The following is a 13,385-nucleotide window of genomic DNA, read 5'->3' on the forward strand; positions in this document are numbered from 1 at the left end:
TCCACGTCCCAGTTTCCCCACCTTATTATATCACTTTTAGTCTTAAGTCATTTATTTCATCAACAATGTTGGAAAGAATTTTAATTGTGAATTATGTAAGAATGCAGATAAGGACAAATTATCGAGCAGTGTAAATTTTGATTTAATTTTTAGCAAATGGATAGCTCATATACGAAGCAGACATCTTGATTGCCCAATTCGTATCGATCTGCGCGGCTTGGTCACCGTGTTTAGAATCATTCTAATGGGTTTCCTGAGACGTGCCATCTGCGAGGCTCATTACTAAGGGATGCAACCGCAAACCAATCGAGCGTTGTGCCCCATTCTATTCAGTGTTCTGAATCTAATGCGAACCGCAAGACGTTGGTTGCGTTCTGTACGGCAGATTAGAGCGTGGCAATTGCTTTGTAATGGCCGGTAGACAACGGTACATGCAAATCAAGAAATTGAAATATTAATGACAAGACGGTAATCCATTTCTTAATACGCATGTGTATATTTCTCGCCGACAATTAAGTAAAATGGTCGTGATTACCGTATTTGTGCATAGAAAATAGAATATAGGTGCATAGGAAATAGAAAATATGTTTGTGAATGTAACAGCTTATTTAAAATTCGCACAAAAAAAAGTAAATACACGATAGTACGCAATGTGCAAATTTTGTAATTAGAGAGATTCCGATGTATCGCATTTGCAAATTACGCCGCACCGGTGAATCGTGTATCGGCGGTCTTGAATAACGAGCGCGATACGCCGTCAGGCTGTGCCTCCATGAATTCCCCGTTTCGGTTATTTCAATCCTCATTTTTGTTGCGATTTTCGCTCGCGGTGTTTTTCCATGGATTAACTCGATCCGAAACAACAGCAAACAAGAGCGCGTACACGTCCGACGTGTAACTAAAAAAAGATGACGTCGATGCAATAGCGTGCATGGAAAACATTTGCAACGCTTGACTATGTTTTTAATAACGCTGGCTATATATCGAAAACGCAGATGCAGAAAGTCGAATAAAACAGAAATGCACAATTGAAACAGGCATGCTATGGAAACTATTGATCATTGTGAAATAAATAATAGATTTACCTGAATGCACGAACTATATCTATGTGTATTGTTTTTTCACTACAAAATATCGCATCGCGCATTCACACAGCGATTAAAAACTCAATTTTACTATAAAAATAAATTTCTTATGAAGAGTTAAATATTTGATATTTGAGCGGGTAAAAAAACGATAAAGAATAACGTATTTATTAATAGAATGGATAAAAAATGAAATTCTTTGAATCGAACGGCGACATTTGTCAAATAGATAAATAACCGGATAACTTAAACGATCCTGGTAATAAAATTGTGAGCCCACAAATATCTGTCTTCCTTCTTAATTCCGGTATCGCCGTTCATCCTCGATAAATTCGGAAACTGCGTGCAAACAACGCGAAAGCGCGTTCGACCGGCGTAAATGAAAAATGCATTCGCAAATCCGCGCGGCGCCGATACGCTGCATCGTCGCGGTGGACGCGCGATAGTCTCGGGAATTGGCGGAGGACGGCGGAAACTACGAAAGTGTGCAACGCGAGGGTGGCGAGCGGGAGTTAAACCGAGTGCACATGTCGCCAAAGCGCGCGTGTCACCCGGGTGGAGAAGCGTATATCTGGCGTGCATCCATATGCAGATCCCCATTGATATGACAACATTTACATACTGCATATTCGCTCTGGGCCATATACTCGCTCGCCAATTCCCCATTGTTGGCTTTCGGCCACCAGTGCGTTTGATTGACATTATTGGTCGCGCCGCTGACACCAGATTACATTTCTATTTGCATACATTCGCGAACCAGTTTGAGCCCACCCGCTCGTCCATGCTCGCTTGCAGCGAGCCGTCCCTCCCGTCCCGCCTGCGTTTCGGTATTTTTCATTCCGCTCCCGCGCCGACGATTGGGCAACGATTTTCGTACTGGACGTCGAGCCCTTCGCGCGGCGATACGCGTGTCATATTTTTGCGCGCGGGAATGTGTGCGATGCAGTTTTATCTGACAGGCTGCGAGCGAGCTCGGTCACGGCACAATCTGTTATGTATTTAGGCGCTGCTGCTTAGACATTCATTAGAATCGGCAATAGAATATGAATAATTTGTCTCCGTGGACTTTTCACAGGATTCAATTATTTGCGTGCAGTTATAAAATTCAAAATAAAACACGTAAAATCGCCACGTAACATTCATGCATGTAAAATAAATACCTTTTGTTTCAACTTCCATGTAATGTAAAATAAGCGTACATGTTGATAATTTTTTACCGTCAAATTGCGTATAGACATTTTCACATAATTATTATACACAAGCAGTTTGCGCAGCGTTGCGTGAAACTCGCCTATAAAAAACATATCGTCCTGTTCTTTAATCGTCATGCAGCGTGAAATGAATACACGTGTCGATATTTTCCACTGGCCGCGCAGCGTCACGAAATAGAGATTTTTACGTATCGGGCCCGGCGAGAGGAAGATCGCGGCTTCCGTCCGATTAGACGCCGCTGCGAAAGAAACAATGGGCAACCGGCCACAAAAGGGCGCGTGTCAGGCGTTAGTGGCGGCAGTTAGCCCTTTATTGGTAACCCTTTGGCCCGTGAAATATGAACGCCGTTTCCTTTGTCCGCGGATAAGCGACGCGCGGATATTAAACGCGAATACGCACGCGCGCGCTTTTCGCGGATGGACCGATCGGTGAGCTTTGCACGCGAAAATCAGGCGATGCATGCGCATAACTGCTCTTACAGAAAAAGAGGAGTGACGCTACAGTATGAAGTTTCTGAATAGATCCGTGATTAATTGTTCTTGACCATCTAACAAGTTCCAACTGCGTGGGAAAGCCGATACTTCATGAAGATAATATTATCAAACTCGGATAATGAGAAAATCATTAGCAAGTGTACTTACTAATATAAATACCTATCTTCTACTAATATAAATACATATCTTCTCGAAGATTCGACACTACCTTTTCTTATCTTATTTTGATAATGCATTGTTAAACGTTATCAACAAATTATTATCAACAAATATATGTATATAGCATTGCATTATAACGTGAGTCAAACGTAAACATAATAAACATTTTAAAAAAGTAATTTTTTTTGTCTATGACTCAAAAGTGAAGACTTTTTTTACATATCAAAACGCAATATGTTAAAACGCACTTGACAAGTAGCTGAGATAAAATCGTGAATCACTACGTGAATTCCTATGTGAACTGCTGTGACAAGAATATCAGTGGACCTACGTAACGATCACACCATACTTTCTATCATGTTGGAGTGGTAAACAGCTACAGCGATCGGACAAAAAACCGCGAAATGACTTAATGTTCGATTTATTGCGTCGCGGGCGTTGCATGGATTTTCTCGGTTCACGCGCAGCAGACCACTCTGTTTCTTTCTCTCTCTTTTTCTCTCTCTCTAGATCGTGCCACGCGTGACTTATTTTCTGCGTACGTCAGGTGTTTTCTGTTGTGTAAGTATTAGTGCTTTCTGTCGCGCGGCGTATAACCGACTCTCACCGATGTCGCTCTAAAATGATTCAAGGTAGAGTACGTGACAACGTGCGGTTACATTAAAATGCGATGACTAACTTTATAGATAAGGATAATCACGACAAACTGGTCTCTTTATTTGTAATGCAGAGAATTATTGCGTATCTACTGTATTTGCCACGTGCGACGGAAAAGGCATATGCGCACTGTTCGAATCAATAAAAGCTTTGACTTCAATTTTATGATTTTTATAGAATTTAAGCTTTAAAATAAAATTTGATATTATTTCAATAATTAGTAACTAATTGGGAACTCGTAGTAGTGAAGGAACACAGCTATGTCCATAGATATGATAATAAAATAGGCATGAATCATACTGTTTTTTAAATCGGTGTTAGATGTGCATATCGCTGAGCCAACAAACAATGAATACCCAAGTGAAAAGTATAACATATCGGCTTATCGGAAAATATCTGATAAAGTCACAAGATTCATGACGATGTAAGTGGAATACAATTTCACGGATTAATTTACGTATAAAGCGATACGGTACGTGAATCATCAGTTCGTGTCAATAGTCAAATATTATTTGATAAATCTTTTGTAGAATTTATAGATAATTAACGCGATAGCTATACATTAGGAAAAAAATTTAATTAAAGAAACCAATTCATCTGTTATAGTGACAAAAATATTCGGTTAAAATATGATATTTGCCAACCAAACTGTTAATTATCCTGAACAATGACTTTGTGTTAACATGTTTTTGTTACAATCAAATATTGAACTAAATCTTTTATAATATAAAACAAAATATTTTTTATTGCTACAAACAAAAGCCTCAACAATACAATTTTGCTAAAGTTTTTTCAAGTGTAGATTGAAAGAAATAAATAACAATTATAAAGATATGACAAATAATAATGACTCAAGGATTAATTAATAAATAAATACGATACTTATTTTCCCAAAATAACATCGACCTTTATTGCGTAAAAAACTTTGTTACTAAAAAAAATGTGTCTTAATTATTTTAGATAATTAGTTCAGCCTTTTTTATCAATTTTACTATGTAAAACTCCATGTTTATTTTCTTTATAACAATGTATGTTTAACGAATTATACTTTTCGAGTCGTGCAAACTCTTGTAAGACTCCTTTAATAGTATCAGTGACCTAGTTTAAAACTCATCGAACATGTATATAGTTGTATCAATCCTCTCTGCAACCCGCGCGTAAGCATCGGATGCCGCGCGGCGCATCATGAATCAGTCTTCGGACAAGTTCGCTGGAGTAGCAACGAGCCGATACGCCCGGAGGAGGTATTCGATCACGCGGAAAAGCTGACCGAATAAACAGTGACCGAGTAGACATACGTTCATTCTGCGATCAGGTGAGCGTTGCGCCAGCGCAATAACACGAGCTTTAAGCTTTAAACGTGTGCACAGGTGCGAAGAGACGGCGCGACGCTCGGTGCACGCGTACACGCGTGCTACCGCATGCCGGTGGAACACGGAAGGAACAGTCGTCCCTATCGCCAGACTGCCTGTCGCCCGTAGCTTTATCGGCTTTTTCTCCGACCCGACACGACTATCGCCGTGGCAGGCAAGCGACCGGCCGACCGATAATGTGATTCATTTCGCGCGATGCGCGGTAAATCAGGTGTCGGCGAGGACAGGTCTGCTCGAAGATGTTCGCCGATGAATTCCACCGCTCGTGTTTGCACCAGGAAACTCAATTGGAGAACAAAACCAAGGTGATGCAAAAACAGTGTCGTATAACAATAGAGGTAATTTTAAAATTAGGAAAACAAGTGCACGAGAGCTAGAATAGAACTGCTTTTTGTACCTTCAAGATAAACGTTTTGCTACGAGCTGCTCGTCGTCTTCTTCTAATCTCCTCCTCGAGCTCAACTCGAAATGGCTGGATGCAGACGAGTCGTCTAGAAGCCGAGTAACTGTGCAACGAGGTATACTTTGCGAAGGTAGTACTAATAGCCCAGAGATGTTCCGGGGATGTGCGCGCTTGTGGGCGGAAATGGTATCGTAAAGCGGCTATTATGCCGCGGTGCGTCTTTTGTTCTGATAATAAAGAGACGGTGATGTTATTATTATTACTACTATTATTATAATATCGCGGCATGGAAAACACACTTGTTTCCTGGGTATCGTTACTCGAGGGAGCTTAATAGTAGAAGACTGTCGGGGAGAAACTTGAAAACAGGTTTATTGGAGAACAGGAGGAAGAGATGGTAAACTAGAAAAAAGTGGCGTTTAAGAAATGATGATAAAACTCACAATTGGAAGAAAAATAAATTACGTACGCCGTATGAAATAAATCAAAGTTAAATTCATCAAAATTACTAGCGCTTAAATATATTGATATCGATTAATTACAATTAATTGATACAAACGAGTAAATTGATAATAATTGACATAAATAAAATAAATAAATCATTGGAAAAAGCATGAACTTTGTATTGTATTATATTTTTAGGTCCTGGATTTTCAAGTCGATATAACGCGCTGTTTTACGATTCCAGTGTACATTCACCAATTTCTTCTATTCTTACGTAATAATAGTCATACGTCAGTAAGCAATCTACCGAGAGATATGAAGCTCAGGCCATGGCGCATGACTAACTCAGGCCGTGGCGCCCTGAATCTCATCATTCGTCCATCGTTTGCCAAGAAGGTTGCCAAGAATTTTTACGGACGATGGAAAAATTGTTGAATTTAACAGCTGCGTCAGACTTTGCTAGCGGACCGTGAAAAGACTGGAAGTAGCCGCAGGAAGATTTAAGAAAAATATTGCCCGCGGCGCGTGTTTATGTTTCCTCTGCGTCAGAGGGAAAACTCGGGATAACGCGATGAATATTGATAAGCACAATAAATACGAATAAAAACGATTCGATCAATCCTCTCCTTTGGCGATTCGTAATTCGATTCTTCAAGACCTTGCGGATTAATAAAAAAAAAATTTTAATATAAAATTAATTTCTTTCTCTTCCGATGCCTGTCTTACATTTTTCTTATCACGCTCCTCCCGTGCTCGCATCTTGCCTTCTTCTGCGGGCCGATTCCTTCCTTCCTTTTTCAATCGCCAATCCATCAAACCGCGAATCTCGCGCGGCGGAAACCCGTTTCTAACTTGTTTACGTCGTATTTCCATCGCGCAATTGTACGAGATTGCATCGGCCGTGTTTGGTAGATGAAGAAATGTCTCTTTTTCTTCGGTTGCGTGCTCACCGTGATTTCGCCCGCGGGCGATTTCCGTGATTCGTGGCGATCGAAATTGCAATCGGCGTTATCTCGGATTTCTTCGGGGCGGCGAAAGTTGCGTACGACGTGCCGCGCGCGTGGCGCGAGCGCGCAATTCACGCCTCGCATAATTTGCACCAGCGCATCATTAGCATACCGGCAAGTCACTCGGCAGTGGTGGAGTAACTCGCCTGCGCTGCGGTGGCGTGAGTTATGGCGAAAAGGGTTGAGTTATGTACGAAATTATTCGAGCGCCGAATTTATGCGCTGCCCGCGACTGCCTGGGAATATGAAGTGATATTAATTGCCGTGACAAAACGCTAAGAAGCTGCAAAAAAAGGGCTGCCCCTTTCGATAAAACTAATCGCTCGTAAAAAATCGCGTGCAACAGACGTCAAATCAAAAATTTTCGAAAGAAAAATACGGGAGAAAAATAAAAAAAATGAGAGAGAAAGAAAAAACTGTTATAGAAATTTGCTCATTGTCCACTAAACAAACTCGTGTTCTACGGTTTAATAATTCTCTGCTACGCATGTTGTGACAGCACACAATTAAAGCACTCAAAGAAAACTGATGGTTGTAATGACTGCTGCGATAAAGAGCGATAAATAAATTATGAGGTATGAAGCCGGTACAAACAGATGTAATTATTATCGGTAGCATTAACGTACAGATAATGAGTGGGATAACACGCGCATTGCCGTTAGGATTTAATAAAATAAGCGCAGGAGAAAAGATTTCGAGAGAGTAAAAGCAAAATGACGAATTCTTAATAAATTTCTAGGAAGCTAATAAGTTCTCTTCCTAGATCGTATCGCGCCCCGAGGCTTTTTATTACATTTCAAGTTCGTAAACGCGCAGCCGGGGGATTAATTAACCACCACCCGAGCGGGAGAGCAAACAAAAATCGCTCGCTTTCGTAATAAGGTAAGCGGCGATGTAATTTATTGTTTTCTTGCTCGATACGTTGAAATCGGCGCATTCATCATTATCCTGGCCGCGAGTGTATCAACGTGCGCGCCGTTATAATCGTGAATCGAATCCTTTCTTAAGCGTTAATAAACCGGTGTCGAAATAAGAGTTCTATTCAGCATATCCATTAATCACGATAAAATATCGACGAAAGGATTAATGACACGAACACGAACATTGGGTTTAATTTTCAATTCTATAAAATCAACATCTTTATAAAGAAAAATATTAGAGAGGCATATTTATATCGTAAGCTGAAAAAAAGTCACGAATAACTGAAAATCAGTCGCGTTCAATTGTCACTCAAGGAGAATTGTGTGCCGTTTAACCCAATTCTTCGATCGCGCAGCGCTGTATTAATTAAGCACTGCTCCCGAGAGTGAGATCTATTCCTTGCGCAACGGATGTAATAATTAAAACGCGGTGATTATTAGTCCGTGCCCTCTGATCGATATCGCGATTGTTTACGCTTCGAATGGCCGCGCTTACGACGTTCAATGCTCGTGTCGCACTCGTGCGTGCAGCGGCGACGGTGGTCTCGCTGCCGAGTAATTACGACACTCGCTTCACAGCGACTTGCGAAATAGTCGCGGTCGGGTTTAATCGCTCGCGTATCGAGTCCGATAATTAACGCCGCTCGATAATTAAGTGACTTCGTCGGTCGGCGACGCGGTCGCGGAGGCGGCCGAGGGAGATGAAACAGAACAGTCGCGTGCTACGGCAGAGCTGGTAGAGGGATAATCGGCTTACAACGCCGAAGAGACTCGCGCGCGTTTGTCATTCTAGCCGCACGCTGTCGCAGTGTTTCCCAAAGCGATCTCACCACGAGAATCGCGACGAATCACCGGACAATCAGCGATTTCTCCTTGCTTTTCGCTTCATCAGCGTAATAATAATTTTTAGCTTGCAAAAAATTTTGTTATTACTTTCTTGAAAATATAAAATTCTTAAATGATGTAAACTTTGCACTGGCAATTTATAAACCAGTGAAAATGATTACGATTCACAACTAAAAATAATTTTGAAATATTGTTGTAACAAAATGTTAATGTTTTCTTAATGAAAGGATGACTCAAAATTTTCCATTTTAATTATGGCAATAGCCCTTTCACATTTTTTCGGTGAAACACAGTTTGGGAAACACTGTACAATCGGCTAATACGTTTCGATGACAGGCTTTATGCTGTGTGATTAGCCGCTCGTTAATTCATCGTAGACTCACTGCGAAGAATTTCACCGTCGATCGATCGATGTTATCGTAACGAGGAAGTCGATGAAAGTTGTGCAGTGAATCGGAACGCTTCATAAAGAAAGAAAATGATAAATCTCTCGTATGAGCAAGTATTGCACCCACAATTCGCTTGTCATATCGGCGAGTCGAGTGTACTTTCGGTACGACATAAGAGTGCGAAACAGTATTGACTAATACATGAATGTTAGGACGATGATTATATATAATCTGCGTACGTTCCAAACTAATGAACACTATTAATAAAAGAAAATTACTGCATTACTTTAGGATTAATCGTTAACTTTTTATTAACTTATATTTCCGCACTTTGACATACAGCCAATAATTTGCTAAATTAAGTTCTTTAATAAATTGAATAATTTAACTCTTGTTGTCAAAATTGTTGTAAAAATCCGATGCGCGTATATATAATTTATGAATGAACGCGATGCACGTGTATACATGTGACGCGCGTAAGCGGTTACTATTTCGCTACTATGATCAGCTGATCAGCTGATCGGTAGTAAGAACAGTAAGAAATCGGGCAAAGTTACGTGAATGCTTCATCGGCTCATTCTTAAATCAAGAACATTAAGAATATAATTGTCACGTATTAAATCGTCAATAATAATTCATAATCATCAATAATTTTGCAAGAAAAAATTGCGCAAAATTCCATTTAAAAGCTGAGTATTTCCAATAAGTCCAGAATCATTTATCTAAGATAGTTAATTTGTGAGATATCATCGATTCATTGTAAAAATCAAATAAAAGTTTTTATATGCAATGAAATAGTTGTTACGTACGCTGCAAAAAATTCAAAGGACGATGCAATCTCAAGGCCGGAAGAAATATTTTTCACACAATACACTTTGCAGGTACAACAAAAATTTTTTAAACAACATATATACACCTCCATATCAAATATGTTAATTATTTTTCAATAATATTAATAGTTGTATTACATCTATCAAGTTATTAACAATTTGATGCTCGTTGAACATAACTCATGTTTGTCGGAGCGTTAAAGGTGATTTTTTTCAATTTACTTAATTTGTATACATTTGATATTCTCACAGAGCGAATTAATTTACTGATTTAAATCAAGCGGAGAATATTGCGTGCCAAAGTCAAATAAATTATTGAGAATGAAAACATCGCCTTTCCACCACTCAAGCGACTTAACCAGTTTCTTACCTCGTACCGAGCCGTATGTAATGCTAATGTTTTCACATTGTGTGATATTATATATTTAATGATGGTGTAAGATATCAGGATATTCAATTAACATCTTTGACTATTTCAATAGAATTAAAAAAATGGTAATAATAATTATGTTATAATTAAATTATTGTGCAGATATATATATTTAAATAAAATCATGCGAGAATATGTCAGCATTACCTGTAATTAGATTTTAATTAAAATTAATCATATCTTATTAATCATCATAAAATTAATCTTTTAACAACTTACACATTTCTTTGATAAATTATATTATTTCGATGAATCACTTTATCCATAAATAGATATGTCGCCAATAAATCGCAATAATCTTTAAATCCATCATAAGAATATCAATGTTATCGCGTGATGTTATCGCAGCCAGCGTTGGAAAGTCGTTCAGTGGATCGGAACGATCGTCGACCGTAGAAGAAGGAAATCATAAATTTGCCGTTATTACAATCGTGCGTTATTTGGAGCGCGAAGGAACGATTGATTTTCTTACACTTTCCGCTGTAATTTTTAGATGCAATACGCATTTCTTGTTTTTATCGATAATTGCCGTATTCAGAAATCGCATGATACTTTGAACTACGTATTAATGAGCGCTTTATAAGCACGGGTCGTTAAGGTCGAATTTCCGAACTTGTTGCGTAGGTTTTTTCCAGAAACGATGAATTAATGGAATTTAAGTGGCAAAAGTCACGACGAACAAACGTAGCCTGTTCGGTGCATCAGAGCTACAATTACGTTCCGCGGAAGTAAAAACAGCGCGGTAATCATGCGATGTGAAATGTACACAGAAAATGACTGTTGGGGTGAAAGGCTAACAGTCGTTAATTCGGAACGAAAAGAACGAGCGGTACGATCGATGGTGAGAAGTCTATAATTACAGGGTGCTGCAAACTGCAGGTTTTGTTCGGCGTGTATTTCTTTATTAGCGTAATAGCGCCGAGTTTTATTCAAAGCCTAAAAAATTTTAAAAAGAAAAAAGTAATATAACATTATTGTAAAGAGAGAGAGATAGAGAGAAAGATCTTCTCTTCTTTCTTGAGATCCAAAATGTGAATAATAAATTCATATTCTTAAAAACAAAGTTCTGTTTGCGCGAATAAATAATATCATTTGGCGCTTGTTGAATAAAAAATTCATTTAAGTAATTAAACGATCCTTAATCGAAGCGGAAAGTGTGATTTTTCGAGACGACAAGTCTCACTCGACGCACGCCCCGATTTTTCTCCCGCGATCGACAAACCGGGGGCGGGGGTCCGTATAATTATAGCACTTTTTAAATGGCAGCTCGGCCCCGCACGCGTCTCTCCATTATGATGCATGGGAGTCGAATTTCGACCCCATCGGCCGGCCGCAGCAACCCCAACGTATTGTCGGCTTAATAATACGCCGCCGGTGTACAAAGTGCGGTGCTCCTTGCGCGTATACGTCACTGACACCATATAATCACATCTCGGGCGAGCGGAGTGGTACCTCCCGGCCCATGATTCATGCGCATTACGAATATCAAATACTCGGAAAGCGAGCAAATATCGCGACCGCTAGCATCGCGCAGCCGGAGGGAGGCATTAAGGGGGTAGCCGTTTCGCGACGCGCCACACAAGCCGACGCAATAATCACACGCCCGTTCCCGCCGTCGTTTGCTTCCTGTTGTGTGTTTGCGGAATATCACAGACATAATATAATTATATCATTGACACAGCGACAGCTTTTTCCCCCCTCCCGTAGCTCTTTCCGTCGATACGCGTATCATGTAATTTTATTTGACTTCTCTCTGCGACGCAATAATTTCCACCGTGCGACAACACGGTCGTTATATTTTAGAAACTTTGCCGGATATAAAGTGTTTCATGCAGTTATTTGTTATAACGGATTACGAGAGAAATAACGCTTCGATCGTGTTGCGGCCAGTTCACTCTCTTTCTTCAATACTAGGTCAGACATGACGGCAATGTTTGCACTTCGAGACTTCACTTAAAGTCAAATTTATTTAAACGTTAATTTAAATAGATATTATTTGAAGATATGTAACAAAATATTGTAATCTTTTGTAATTTTCAATTATTTTATGATATATAGAGAAAAATAATTGCTTAAATATGTTGGATAAATTTCTTGGACAGTTGGACATTTTTTTACAATGTACATACTATTATCTACGCGCGCATTTGCAGCTGCAATGAAGCATACTGTTATCTACGCAGCTGCTGCAACGAGCAAATACCGTGAAACAATTTCCGCCATGGCGTTCCTCAAACAAAATTACGAACCGCTTTCATAACCTTCGCGTACGTCTTTATTCCGCGACTTCTTCTCGGCACACCCGTGGCTTTTTACTCGGGCCTTCGTCCGAGCAACAATGTCGGACGACGACTGCGAGCCGAGAAAATTCGCGAGGCTCGCGCTGTGCGAAGCCCGAGAGCGTGGCCGACATAACGTCCTCGAAGACAAATTAGCCCAGCGAAGCGGAACGAGCATCTAATCGAGCTGAGCCTAAAACGTCTCGAAGACGATGTTCTATGAAGATTACCAGCCCCCGAGGCTGCGAACCGCCACTTACGAAGTATTATTCGCGTTAGCCAGAGCTGCATCTTTCACTCATCGTCTCTACCTTTCCTCCTCCTCCTCCTCCTCCTCCTCCTCTCCCCCCCCCTCTCTGTCTCTCTCTCTCTTTCTTATTCACTGTCTATCTTCAAGGTTCCAGCGCACCTAACTTCTTCCTGGAAGGTATCAGCCGCTGTTGCGTTCCTCGTTCGCCTCGCGCGGCACGTCGCGATAATTCGTTTTGCGAAGGAGTTATGATGCTGCGCCGCACGAGCAGATTTCATTGGAAATCTACTGGCCGATTTTCGCATATGTAATATTAAGGACTGGGCGTGGTTGGTTCGGGGACTATTAATTCTGCGAGACGTGATGATGCATTGCTCCGAAAAAAGAGATTTATCATCTGTTTCTCACGTGTATGCCGCTATATATATATATATGCATATATAAAAATAAAGAAAACTTTAATCTTGAGATTTGTATACCTAACTTTCGCGCCGCGCTTTACTTTACGATGTTGACCGTGCATCCGCAGCCGCCGCAGTCTCTAAGCTACGCGCTGGCGCTTTTAATTAAAAAACCAGCAAATCCCGGCAGCTGACAAGCGATCGAC

This window comes from Linepithema humile, chromosome 4 (genome assembly GCF_040581485.1).
Source record: "Linepithema humile isolate Giens D197 chromosome 4, Lhum_UNIL_v1.0, whole genome shotgun sequence".
In the NCBI taxonomy this organism is placed as follows: domain Eukaryota; kingdom Metazoa; phylum Arthropoda; class Insecta; order Hymenoptera; family Formicidae; genus Linepithema; species Linepithema humile.